Here is a 13,327-nt window from a genome sequence, read left to right as displayed (position 1 = left end):
GCCCCGAGCCCACCCATTGTGTGACAATTCACTATTGTCACACGGATCCTCCTCCTGGCCAATCAGGAAGTGTGTCCTCCCGCTTCCTGATTGGCCGAAAGGCAAACCGCATGCCATTGGCCGAGGAGGAGGCGGGAGGACTCGGGGAGACGCCGGGGGACTGAGAAGCTGCCGCTGCCTGAGGTAACTGCACTGGTCTCGCGGCGGGGGGGGGGGGCACGCTTACGCTGGTCACTGCATAGAAAGGGGGCACGCTGGCATCGCTGCATTGAAAGGTGGCACGCTGGCATCGCTGCATTGAAAGTTGGCACGCTGGCATCTCTGCATTGAAAGGGGGCTTGCTGGCATCTCTGCATTGAAAGGGGCACGCTGGCATCTCTGCATTGAAAGGGGGCATGCTGGTTTCTGTGCATTGAAAGGGGGCATGCTGGTTTCTGTGCATTGAAAGGGGGCACGCTGGTTTCTGTGCATTGAAAGGGGGCACGCTGGTTTCTGTGCATTGAAAGGGGGCACGCTGGTTTCTGTGCATTGAAAGGGGGCACGCTGGTTTCTGTGCATTGAAAGGGGGCACGCTGGTTTCTGTGCATTGAAAGGGGGCACGCTGGTTTCTGTGCATTGAAAGGGGGCACGCTGGTCTCTGTGCATTGAAAGGGGGCACACTATACCTTAATTACTGAAGGCCCCTTTCACACTTGCGTGGCCTTAAAGTCACGCAATTTTTTACAGCGTTTTTTGCCGCAAAGCAATGCCTATTACATTATTCTGTTTGCGTCCTCACCCCCAAAATTTTGAGCACCAGCCGCCACTGGTCCTTTATTATACTCCCTTTGGAAGGGAGTCACAGATTACAGGATTCAGCATAGCTGAACCTGCGATCTGTGTCTGTATCACACAATTCCCTCCCCCCACACACGTCAGTAAGCATGAGGCATACATTTAACCCATTGATCACCAATAAAGTTAACCCCTTCCCTACCAGTGTCATTACAGTAACAGTGCATATTTATAGCACTGATTACTGTAGTAATGTCACTGGTACCCCCAAAAGTGTTAAAAATGTCAGTTAGGGGTCCGATCTGTCCGCCGCAATGTCGCAGTCCCGCAATTACTAGTAAAAAAAAAATAAACAATAAAAATGACAAATCTTTCCCGTAGTTAGTAAACGCAATAACTTTTGCGCAAACTAATCAAAATACACTTATTATGATTTTTTTTTTACCAAAAATATGTAGCAGAAAACAAATTGCCCTAAAATGATTAAACATTTTGATTTTTAAATTTATTTTTGGGAATGTTATATATCAGAATGTAAAAAATATTGTTTTTTTTTTTTCAAAATTGTCGCTCTTTTTTTCAAAAATTAAAAATCGCACAGGTGATCAAATACCCCCAAAAGAAAGCTCTATTTGTGGGGGAAAAAAAGGACATTAAATTTAGGTACAGCGTCGCATGACTGCGCAATTGTCCGTTAAAGTAACGCAGTGCCGAATCGCAAAATATAGCCTGGTCAGGAATGGGGTAAAATCTTCCAGTCTTAAAGCGGTTAAAAATAGGCTCATTGAGAATTTTTTTGTCAAAGACATGTAGCTAAATACATTTTGGCCTAAATATATGACAAAAATTCAATATATTGGATAAATAAACTGTCAAAGTAGAAAATGTCAAATTTTTTGCAAAATTTTCGCTCTTTTTTTTTTATTAATATCGCAAAAAACGAAAAGCACAGGGGTGATCAAATGCCACCAAAAGGAAGCTATGTTTATGGGAAAAAAAGGACGTAAATTTCGTTTGGGTACGGCGTTGATATGACCGCGCAATTGTCAGTTTAATTTGCGCAGCACCAAGTTGCAAAACGTGGCCTGGACGTAAAGCAGGAAAATGCTCCGGTGGTAAAGTGGTGCATGGGGTGTTTGTTTTTTAATTTGGTTTATACTTGCCTAGGTGGATGCAGCATCTGCCCCCAGGCACCTCGAACACTGGGAATCAAGTGATCGTACACCACCCATCCCTTGGTTCTGACAGCACCTCGAGCAGAGAGCTACTTGGTGTCAGTCACAGCTGCTGCTCGTCCCCTCCCCCCCTCCCCCTCGCTTAATGGGGTTCTGGGCTGTGAAGGGGCAGGAGTGGCGGACTCAGGCTCTCAGCGCCTCGTTGAGTGGCGTGCCAGTCCAGGCATGTGAGCAGATCCCGACTCCATGGTCGTGATGACCCCCAGAGCCTGGACCGACTCTGCGATGCCAGCAGAGAGTGGACTTCAGACCGCTCTCTGCTGAAAACAGGCCACAGGAGTGATTAGGTAATATAAGCTGGAGTTTTATGAGCTGTAAAGGGTGATTTATAAATGTTAAGCAAAATTAGAGAGCATGAAAAAAGTTAAAAAAAAATGCGTTAAGATGGCACATAAAAGGAAAAGTGTAAATTCTGGAGAACAATTGTGGGGCTCATTCATGTACATGTTTGTTGCAAGCTCGTTTCACACCAGGTCACATTCAGCGGAGCCCAGTCTTTCCACTAGGTGTCCTCACTGGATTTGTACTAAATAAAACTGTGGGGAACTTGGTCATGAAGCAATTTTTCCTGTGCTTACTACACCAACAGATTAGTTAGCCCATAAGTGAGGATGTATTGAAACACACCGCACTGTGACTCATTTTAGCTGACATAATCACAGTGATTATAACATGAAATCCGGTATTATAGCACAGTCCCTTTGCTGACTTGTATGCAATTCAGAAAAAGGAAGACTACTTTGTTTAGTTGAGTCAAGGGAATAGCAAAGTTATAAATAACTAAATGTAAAACAAAGCTAAAATTATAAATCACAGAAGACGTTTTACTTAAACCACTTGGATAGTGTGTATTTGACATTGTTTCTATGGTGGGCTGTCCCTTGGTGTCCTTATGTCCAATGCAGGGCTATGGACTCTGCTATGATTTGATTATGTCCGGACTCTAGACCATTGGAGAGTTGGGAAGAAGAAGCTGTGGATAGTAACCTTGAATTAGGTAAGTAAACCCTCATTTCCTTTTCAATTAACCCTTGCAGTGCAGGCACAGCCCCACTGCAAGGAATCATTTTTCTAGTTGCCCCGAGTTGGGCTTTAATGTCTGCGCCCACTTTTTACAAATTTTGGCATGTGTTAGTAAAACTGTACATATGTTTGCAACTACTTAGTGTATTGAGGTGAATTATACCTTGTATTTCAGAATCATTTTTGCTCTTCATTTGGCAGTAAATGGTAATGCATATCTTCTATTTCTTATAATTTCACTAGTGGCTTACTGTATCCAAGATCTAGCAGTCTCACAGGCAGTGTAAACTCCTCCCCTACGATTAATAACCGAGACTGGGATGACGACCTGTGGTTTTATTAAACATGCAAGGGGCGGTGTAAAACTACAAACAAGAAGACATGCAATGAAATACAATAAGTATATGATGACACAAACACCTGAAATAATGCAGTACAGTGCAAATGCACTAATATTTGGGCCATAATGAGGATAGACTGAGGTGGACAGGATATATCTGATTGCAGCTGGCTAGCATAACAGAAATTCAACACTTTTTCTATGACGATCTCTAAACCAGGGGTCAGCAACCAGTAGATTATGGCCAGGAGACTGATATATTGCGGCCAGGGCTTATTATTAAGGATTTCTATAGCACCAGCAATTTACGCAGTGCTTTACAATATTAGAGGGAGACAGTACATATACAATACAATACAATAAGATTTAGAGGGCCCTGCTCAGAAGAGCTTACAATCTAATGGGGGTGGGGCAGGTGTTAGAAGAGGTAAGAGTAGGGAATGAGCTGATGGCAGATTAGTTGGCGGTGTGATAGGCTTCCCTGAAGAAATTAGTTTTCAGTAGGAGATAGCCGTACAGGTTGAGGTAGAGCGTTCCAGAGGATGGGAGAGGCCCTGGAAAAATCCTGGAGACGAGCATGAGAGGAGGAGACAAGGGAGCTTGAGAGTAGGAGGTCTTGAGAGGAGCGGAGAGGACAGTTGGGGTGATATTTTGTGACAAGATTGGTGATGTAGCTCGGGGCAGAGTTGTGAATGGCTTTGTATGTTGTGGTTAGTATTTTGAATTTAATTTGCTGTTGTAAAGTTGGATCTGTAGTAGGAAGGGAGACCCGCATAAGCTGATGCCGCTCCTAGTGCTGGCTCCTGTCCCAATGCGGTTTGATACCAACTGCAGTCCACCTCTTATCCCAGCTAGCGGTCTCCAGAGTGGTGCCAGCAGCAGGAAAGAAGAGATCTTCAGGTCAGTGTGAAGCAATACACTGGGCATAATAGTATAGGGCTGCTTTCACACTGATGTGCTGAGGTTTACCCACACCACGGGTGCAGTTTACCTGCAGCTTTCCTGTGGGTTTGCTGTGTTTCGCCAAAGACTTCTGTAGCAGGTTTTCCAACCATTGAGCCTGTGGTGGGTCTGCCATTGTTACCGGTTACCTCTCCAGCCCATGTGAGGTGTGAGAACTGAGACAATGACAATTCCGGCATCTTTGGTTTGGTTGTTTATTGTATTAAGGGGATGGGAGAAGGGAATGAGTGGGCTACTCCTCTGGCTCAACTAGGTACACTTTTGGGACTCTTTTGGCCAGAAATGCCTACTAGCGCTGTCTTGACGCCAGCCGAAGCTAGCCAGTGCTCCCTGACGCTTGAATACACTGAAAACTGTGCTGGAACCTCGACTTTAATTCAGAAGATCCAGGACTGTAGAATACTTGACTTCTGACACTGCTTTGCTCAAAAAGTCACTGAATAGCTCAATCCAGCCCTGCGCTGGCTTGAGGTAGCTCTTTGTAAGTTCCTGTGCTGCTGCAACTCTCAACTAGTATACTCCACGCTGTATACTGACTTTTCAGGGTACACTTCAGGGCTCTCTGACTAGGTACCCCCTTTACAGCTAGCTGACACTTGGATCCTCTGACACTAGGCAGACCTCCAGGGGCAATCCGCAGTACTCACGACCTGTCTAGGCTTTCCTGGGACTGGACCCCTCTCTTTCTCTGCTGGTTCTCAGCACTCCGGATCCCCTTCAGCTCAACTCAGCACCCTCTGGATTTTCAGGCAACACCCAGAGACATCCGCTTCCTCTGACAGGAGGAGAGACAGCCATCCTCTCCCTCCTCTGCAGCAGAATCTGTTTTCTGGGTTAGCTACAAGTCCGAATGTGTCCCTGATTGGGTTTCCTCCACTGCCCTATGAAAAGCCTCTCGCAGAGCCAGTGGGGAGACTCCCCTCTCAGCAGACACACCTGGAAGCCATGACACCCTACCTGACAAATAGAAATCATGGCTCTGCTGTTAGGCAGACAAAGCCCACTATAATTTACCTAGCACCTACTTGTAGGGTGCTACACTTCTATTACATCCTGAGGGTTTGATGCACTTTCTGAATGCAGGAGTTTTGGTACGCTTTCAGAAAATGCACCACACCTGCAGGATATAATAGAAGTCTATGGCAAAGTGCACCTAACCTAGGAAAGTTTCTGATGGACTGTGCTGCACTCCTGGTGTGAAAGCAGCCTTGTAGAGTGCTCAGAACAGTAAGGGTTCATTTACATTTGCAGTTTGGGGGGTGGTAAAACCCCATAGTTAAGACATGTTTTTATCACCGCACCCCCAACTGCCCCCCCCCCCCCTTTAAACTGCAGTGGTCATGGGTGTACACATGTTTTAGCTGCAGCAGGAGTTATACACCATGTCATGGTTGGTGGGTGTAGCCCCTACCAAGCATGACCCATTTAAGTGAAGAAGGCCACTCTGCAAGTGCACTGCAACCTTGTGAGTACAGCAAACAAGGGGTTAAAGCAAGCAGCGTTGTGTTGCTTTCTCCCCACCTACTTTCACCCCTTGGTCCCCGCAGAAGAATTCAGTTGTGTGGCAATTGCAGAGTGACCCCATTTACTTGAATGGGTTACCACTGGCAGGTGGTAGCACCCACCAAAAGCAACAGGGGGCTTAATTCCTCCTGTGGAATGTGTGTACACCTTTAGCTTCTGCCTCAGCAGGTAAATAGGGTAGGAATGTTTTTGCCACCCTCCAACCTTGTGGGAATGAGCACTCCGTGGTGCCGCTGCCAAATGCTCATTCACAAGTGCAGCAGGCGTTGCTGCTCCCCTGAAAAGTGATCTTAAGTGTGTTTTGACAGGTGATGAGGAGGCTATATGTTGCCTCCTCGCCACCTTATTAATACCCATGATTGCTGGGCAATGCACATGACTGCAACAGGGTACTACGGAAATTAGAGGTTTAAATCGGGTGTGAGGAGGCGACACTGTGCCTGGTTATCTTTGACTTCTCCCATGTTGTTTAGGTAGATCCTTACCTCATTAGGGTTGCCCTAACCCTGCTCTAAAGGCAGTAGCAGTAAGAGGTGAAAGTAAGTAGAGCTTTAACCTGCCTACTTTCACAGGCAGCAGAGGTGTAGATATGTGCTTTTCCCCCTGCAGTCTGAAGAGAAAACTAAGATGATGAATGACCGTTCCTAGAAATCATTTTCCTTTTGACCCTCCCAAAATGACTAAACATAGGGCATAAATGACATTATTCCACTTGGTCACTAGATGGTGCTGGCTCATTCATAACAGAAACTATACAAGCATTTTAATTCACACATTCGAAAAAATTGGCATTTACCAAGCTGCACTGGGGCAGAAAAATCCTAAAAAAAAAAAAATAGTAAAAACAAAACCCAACAAAATAAATTCTCCTACTTATGACGTTCACGGTGATGCCAGATATGTATACATTATTTGTTTGTACTCGCAGAAGGACCAAGAATCTACACACTGAATAGAAAAAATACAACTTTTTATCTTGCCTAACACCTTGACACTGTCTTGGACACCAATCTATTTAAAGCTCTTATCTATTATTTATTTTAAAGACTTTTTTTTTTCCCTTTTTGGAAAAGAAAGGATACATTGGACAGGTTTTAGGGAGCGATCACAGCCTATCACAGCTATTGCTTGATTGGGAGCCTGGAGATGTTGGTGACAGTACAGTCTTTGTGCTGGGAGCGCACTATGAAATGTGCTTCCATCACAAACACAGGTGCGCATATATGGAGCAGAAGGTGGTCCACCTCCTGCGAGGCCAGTGGTAATGGTTTCCGCTTTTGCAGCATGTTTTTACACTCAGTGCGGTTTATTTGGATATATCAGACTGACCCAACGGCCAACTGAGGAAGCTCACACAGCAGGCTGACTACGCAGTAAACTGTAAGGCAGCAGATTAGCATTGTCCGCCTACAAAAGCAAATTGTTACTGGTAGAATCTCAAGGTAAGTAACATGGCAACAGCATACCTCCCAACTCCCAAACTTGAACATGAGGGACTGCTTTGCCATGGCAAAAAGTGGGATTGGCCATACTTTACAGCGGAAGGGGCTTAAGCATGGTTAGACAAAACCCAGGCTTTGAAAATGTGCTTAGTGTGGGGGGCACTTCGGAGGGGAGGGAACTTGTTCTAGAAGGGGGGTGGAGGGAGGGGCCAGATTTGTATTGGGGGGATGCTTTGGGAGGGGAGAGTGGACTTATGCTAGAAGGTGCGGGGGGGGTGCAGATATGTGATGGGGGTGCTTTGGGAGGGGAGAGGGCTTGTGCTCGAAGGGGATGTGGGGCGGCGCATATGTGATAGGGGGGTGCTTTGGGAGGGGAGAGAACTTGTGCTAAAAGGGGGAGTTGGGGGAGGATCTTTGATGTGGAGTGCTTTGAGAGAGGTATTGTGCTGGAAGGTAGGATGAGGGGGATTTTAATACCACCCCCCAGCCCCCATCTAACACAAGTCCTTTCCCCCCAGCACATATCTTCTTAGCCCTGCCCCCCCCCCCCCCAAATCATTCCAAGTGTATACCTTATCCCCCCCCCCTCCCCCCTGGTCACTGTGTCCCTTTCCCATATATGTCTCCATCCATGTTTCTACTCCCCAGCTTCTCCTCTTCCTTCTGTTTGTGTACATGGCAAACATCATAGCTGAGGTTGAGTTGGCATCAGTCGGCTCTGCAGTGTGTTGTACTTGCAGCAAGTAGGGGGAGATGCCTGCTTCCATAGAGTAACAGATAGCGGCTCACACAGATACAGGAACTGACAGGCAGGGAGGGAGGGGAGAGGGGGAGAGAGAAGACACAGCGGATGACGGAGGCACGTAACTGACCAAGGTGTTAGGGCTCAGCAGCCATGATAAACCGTGGTCAATTTACAGAAGGAAGGGCAGAACCAGCCAGGATCAGCCAGGTATTTTGCAGCTTACAGGACAGGTTAGACAGCACAAGCACTGTGCTGTAACCTGCTTTGAGAGAACATGATCTCCAAAACATGATATCCAAACATACAGGTAAACAGATTTTTGGTATACATATTCTTAAGGAAGAACGTCCGTCCCCTTTATTGTTGCTCTACCCCCTCCACCAGCATCACCATTTTCGATAGTCCAGTACATGCGCATATGCACCAAAGTGCTCTGTCCAGCTATTGGGACCTGGCAGAACCCTACTGCGCATCTGAGAACCAAGCGATCAAACACCGCTGATCGCTTGGTTCTCAGTGCAGAGACGCCGGGGGACAGATGCAGCATCGGACCGATGCTACATCCACCTAGGTAAGTATAAATGGGGTGAAAACATTACTTCTTTGAACAATCTCTGTACAATCTACTTTAGTTTTACCAAAGCTATGTGATACAAGGACAAACTAAACAATCCATTCAATTTGTATCAAACTAGGCATGCCAAAGCACTACATATATTATAGTATATTTAAAGGTGATTGTACAATGACATTGTTTAGTATATGGGCAGCTTTAAGAAGCAATAGCTCAGCAGCAATATATTTCCCATAGTCATCCACAAGGTAGGCGAAAACCATTACAATCATTTCAGGGGGGAAAAGGTATTGAACTTCGCATAAGAAAAATGTTTGCAACTAGAAGAATAAGGTAGGACATTCTGTAGAGCATATATAGTGGTAATTGTTGTCCAAAGTTCTGCTTTCTAAGCGTATTGATGGTCTAAATTTTAAAATTATTTAATTTCTGCCTTCTATTTCAGTTGTTTCTAGCCTGCTCCTATTACTCTGAATGATATTGAAGTGTGGAAACGTACTTTGTGCAGATACCAGACATTTACTTTCCTGCATTCTGTGACATATTCACCGCCCTGTGTATAGGCATTGCTTTGTCACAGAATTTAGAACCTGCCTTCTAGAGCAGTGTTTCTCAACCTTTTTTCAGTCAAGGCACCCTTTAAAGTGGACAGTCTAGAGGCACCCCATTATAAAATGTAAAAACTATTCTAATAGTTTTACATAATGCAGCAACATTCACCCGTAGGATGCCCAACGTTAGAGGTGATTTATTCTTACAAAGCAAATACACTTTTGCAAACTAGTACTGACTAGTATTCCAATGTTTCTCTTCTCTCTGTTTTTTTTTTCTCCATCACTCAGAGCTAATGTGACCTCAACACTGATAGGTAGGGGCAGGGGAGGGTCAAACAAGGATGCTATGCAGGCGACTGACATCCTCAACAGCCATTGGCACAATCCGTTGGTAGAACACTGGCAGCTAGAAGGTTGTAATGGTGCACAATGAAAACCTGTAATTTTGTGTAACTAAAAGGCAGGCTTCATCCACATGCTGGTTTAACAATTTTAGGCATTTTGCCAAGGCATTCCTGAAGAAACCTCAAGGCACCCTGGTTGAAAAAGGTTTGAGTTCTGATAGGAGGAGTTTCAGAAGTTGGAGTCAGTAAGGGAATCACTGCTTGCAGACAGCAAGGTACCATGGGATTTGTAGTCCTCTTAAAAAAAAAAAAATTTAAAAGTAAGCAGCAGAGGAGAAGCTGCAAAGGAAGCAGGGAATCCAGGAAGTTGTGGCAAGATGACCAGCTGACAGGCAGCACTCACAACATTAAATGTGCTATATAGATGTAAGCTTATATTGGTAACTATTGTTTGTAATGCATTAGAATGCTGATGTAAAATTAAAGTATGCTGTGACCATAGTGTATGTCCCCTTTATTTATTAACCACTTTCTGTCCAGCCTGTACATTGCTGGACTTTCGGTGGCTGAATCCGGGATGCATCACTCCCGCCGCTCTATTGCTATAACAAGCAGCAGGAGGGGACCTTACCCCCCCCCCCCCTTCCCACACAAACACACACACACGCACACACCTCCATTTGTGGCTCTCTCTGGCTCCCCTGCCCACTGGGAGACCAGAGCAGACTGCCAAGCAAAGCCGGGATCAGCTTTGATTGGCTGTTTGTAATATTAACCTGGAAGCCATGACATGACATTACTTCTAGTTTACTCGGAAACCATCAGAGCCATTTTTAAAAAATCTTGCTGTTTTTGAATGCTTTTAAAGTGGAGTTCCGGCCTCGGGGGTGAAACTTAGATAAAAATACCCCCGGGACAGTCAGGGCTAGATAAAAATATCCCCCGGGACAGTCAGGGCTAGTACATTCCACAATGGATAGCCTCTGAACTGTCCCTGTCGCACTTACCTTTTAGAAGAAATCCTTACCTTCTTCTCCAGCGCTGCCATCTCGGATGTGGGCAGCTGAAGCCAGCGCGTCCTCTTCTGCGTCCTCTTCCGCGTCCTCTTCCGTGTCCTTTTCCCAGAATGCACCTGCACCGGCCCCGCTCGTCAGTTCCGGTGCGGGCGCATCATCCCTCCACAGCTTCTGGGCATGCCCAGAAGATGTTTAGCAGCGAATGACGCGCCTGCACCGTAACTGATGAGCGGGGCCGATGCAGGCGCATTGATTCCTGGGAGCGATGACGTTCAGCTCCCAGGAATCAATGCAAGGAGGAAGTGACGGCGCAGGCCGCGGCCGCAGAGGGAGTAAGTGGAAGAAAGGTGAGTATATTTTCTTCTAATACAAGTTAAGTACAGTGCTTTGCGAACGTATTCGCCCCCTTGAACTTTTTGACCTTTTGCCACATTTCAGGCTTCAAACATAAAGATATAAAACTGTAATTTTTTTGTGAAGAATCAACAAGTGGGACACAATCATGAAGTGGAACGAAATTTATTGGATATTTCAAACTTTTTTAACAAAAAACTGAAAAATTGGGTGTGCAAAATTATTCAGCCCCCCTTAAGTTAATACTTTGTAGCGCCACCCTTTGCTGCGATTACAGCTGTAAGTCTCTTGGGGTATGTCTCTATCAGTTTTGCACATCGAGAGACTGAAATTTTTGCCCATTCCTCCTTGCAAAACAGCTAGAGCTCAGTGAGGTTGGATAGAGAGCGTTTGTAAACAGCAGTTTTCAGTTCTTTCCACAGATTCTCGATTGGATTCAGGTCTGGACTTTGACTTGGCCATTCTAAAACCTGGATATGTTTATTTGTGAACCATTCCATTGTAAATTTTGCTTTATGTTTTGGATCATTGTCTTGGAAGACAAATCTCCGTCCCAGTCTCAGGTCTTTTGCAGACTCCATCAGGTTTTCTTCCAGAATGGTCCTGTATTTGGCTCCATCCATCTTCCCATCAATTTTAAACATCTTCCCTGTCCCTGCTGAAGAAAAACAGGCCCAAACCATGATGCTGCCACCACCATGTTTGACAGTGGGGATGGTGTGTTCAGGGTGATGAACTGTGTTGCTTTTACGCCAAACCTAACGTTTTGCATTGTTGCCAAAAAGTTCGATTTTGGTTTCATCTGACCAGAGCACCTTCTTCCACATGTTTGGTGTGTCTCCCAGGTGGCTTGTGGCAAACATTAAATGACACTTTTTATGGATATCTTTAAGGAATGGCTCTTTTCTTGCCACTCTTCCATAAAGGCCGGATTTGTGCAGTATACGACTGATTGTTGTCCTATGGACAGAGTCTTCCACCTCAGCTGTAGATCTCTGCAGTTCATCCAGAGTGATCATGGGCCTCTTGGCTGGATCTCTGATCAGTCTTCTTCTTGTATGAGCTGAAAGTTAAGAGGGACGGCCAGGTCTTCGTAGATTTGCAGTGGTCTAATACTAATACTCCTTCCATTTCAATATTATCGCTTGCACAGTGCTCCTTGGGATGTTTAAAGCTTGGGAAATCTTTTTGTATCCAAATCTGGCTTTAAACTTCTCCACAACAGTATCTCGGACCTGCCTGGTGTGTTCCTTGTTCTTCATGATGCTCTCTGCGCTTTAAACTGACCTCTGAGACTATCACAGTGCAGGTGCATTTATACGGAGACTTGATTACACACAGGTGGATTCTATTTATCATCATTAGTCATTTAGGTCAACATTGGATCATTTAGAGATCCTCACTGAACTTCTGGAGAGAGTTTGCTGCACTGAAAGTAAAGGGGATGAATAACTTTACACGCCCAATTTTTCAGTTTTTATATTTAACAAAGTTTGAAATATCCAATAAATTTCGTTCCACTTCATGATTGTGTCCCAATTGTTGATTCTTCACAAAAAATTACAGTTTTATATCTTTGTTTGAAGCCTGAAATGTGGCAAAAGGTTGCAAAGTTCAAGGGGGCCGAATACTTTCGCAAGGCACTGTAAACAAAAAAAAAAAAATCGTAATTATCCATTTCTTTTTCAGGTGACCTAGAGCAGTGGTCCTCAACTCCGGTCCTCAGGGCCCACTAACAGGCCAGATTTTAAGTATTACCTTGGGGAGATGCAGAGTAGAATACTGCAATCACTGAGTAGCAAATTATATCACCTGGGATGTATTTCAGTTATCTTGCAAACCTGGCCTGTTAGTGGGCCCTGAGGACCAGGGTTGAGGACCAGGGACCTAGAGCAAGAGAATGGCCCAAAATCGATTTTGTCCATTTTTGAGGCTGGAACTCCGCTTTAAGTGCAGAAAAAGGGATGTGGAGTCTTTATAGACCCCAAATTCTTCATAAAGAGGACCTGTCACGTGCCTATTACTGTCACAAGGATGTTTACATTCCTTGTGACAGCAATAAAAGTGATAAAAAAATAAATAAGGGGACCCTCATCCTTGCGTTCTTGCCCCCAAAGGCAAACTTTGTGCTTTGGTTCCGCACGCAGACAGAGCTTGTCCCACACATGTGAGGTATCACAAATATCAGATCATGTGCAGTAATTCTTGCACCAGAGCTTTTCTTAAAATCTAAAGTGGTAACCTGTACAGGCTTTTAAAGTGTTGCCAATGGATAGTAACATTTTACATTTGTCACCGTTGCACGAGCGTGCGCAATTTTAAAGCGTGACATGTTGGGTATCTTTCTACTCGGCATAACTTCATCTTCTATATTTTACAAAAAATTTGGTTATGTATTTGTGTGTGTGTGTGTGTGTGTGTGTGTGTGTGTGGTTTTTT

The 13,327-nt window shown here is 45.0% G+C and overlaps 1 protein-coding gene across 4 annotated transcripts in view; it reads left to right on the top strand.

Moving 5' to 3' along the window:
* The window catches only part of PLD1 (phospholipase D1), a 316,806-nt gene that overhangs the window by 30,684 nt on the left and 272,795 nt on the right, over positions 1 to 13,327 (top strand). The window lies entirely within an intron of this gene.

This window comes from Pelophylax lessonae (assembly GCF_965119305.1).
Source record: "Pelophylax lessonae genome assembly, chromosome: 3".
NCBI lineage: Eukaryota > Metazoa > Chordata > Amphibia > Anura > Ranidae > Pelophylax > Pelophylax lessonae.
Note: the sequence above shows the minus strand (reverse complement) of the source record. Positions and strands in the feature narration are given on the sequence as shown.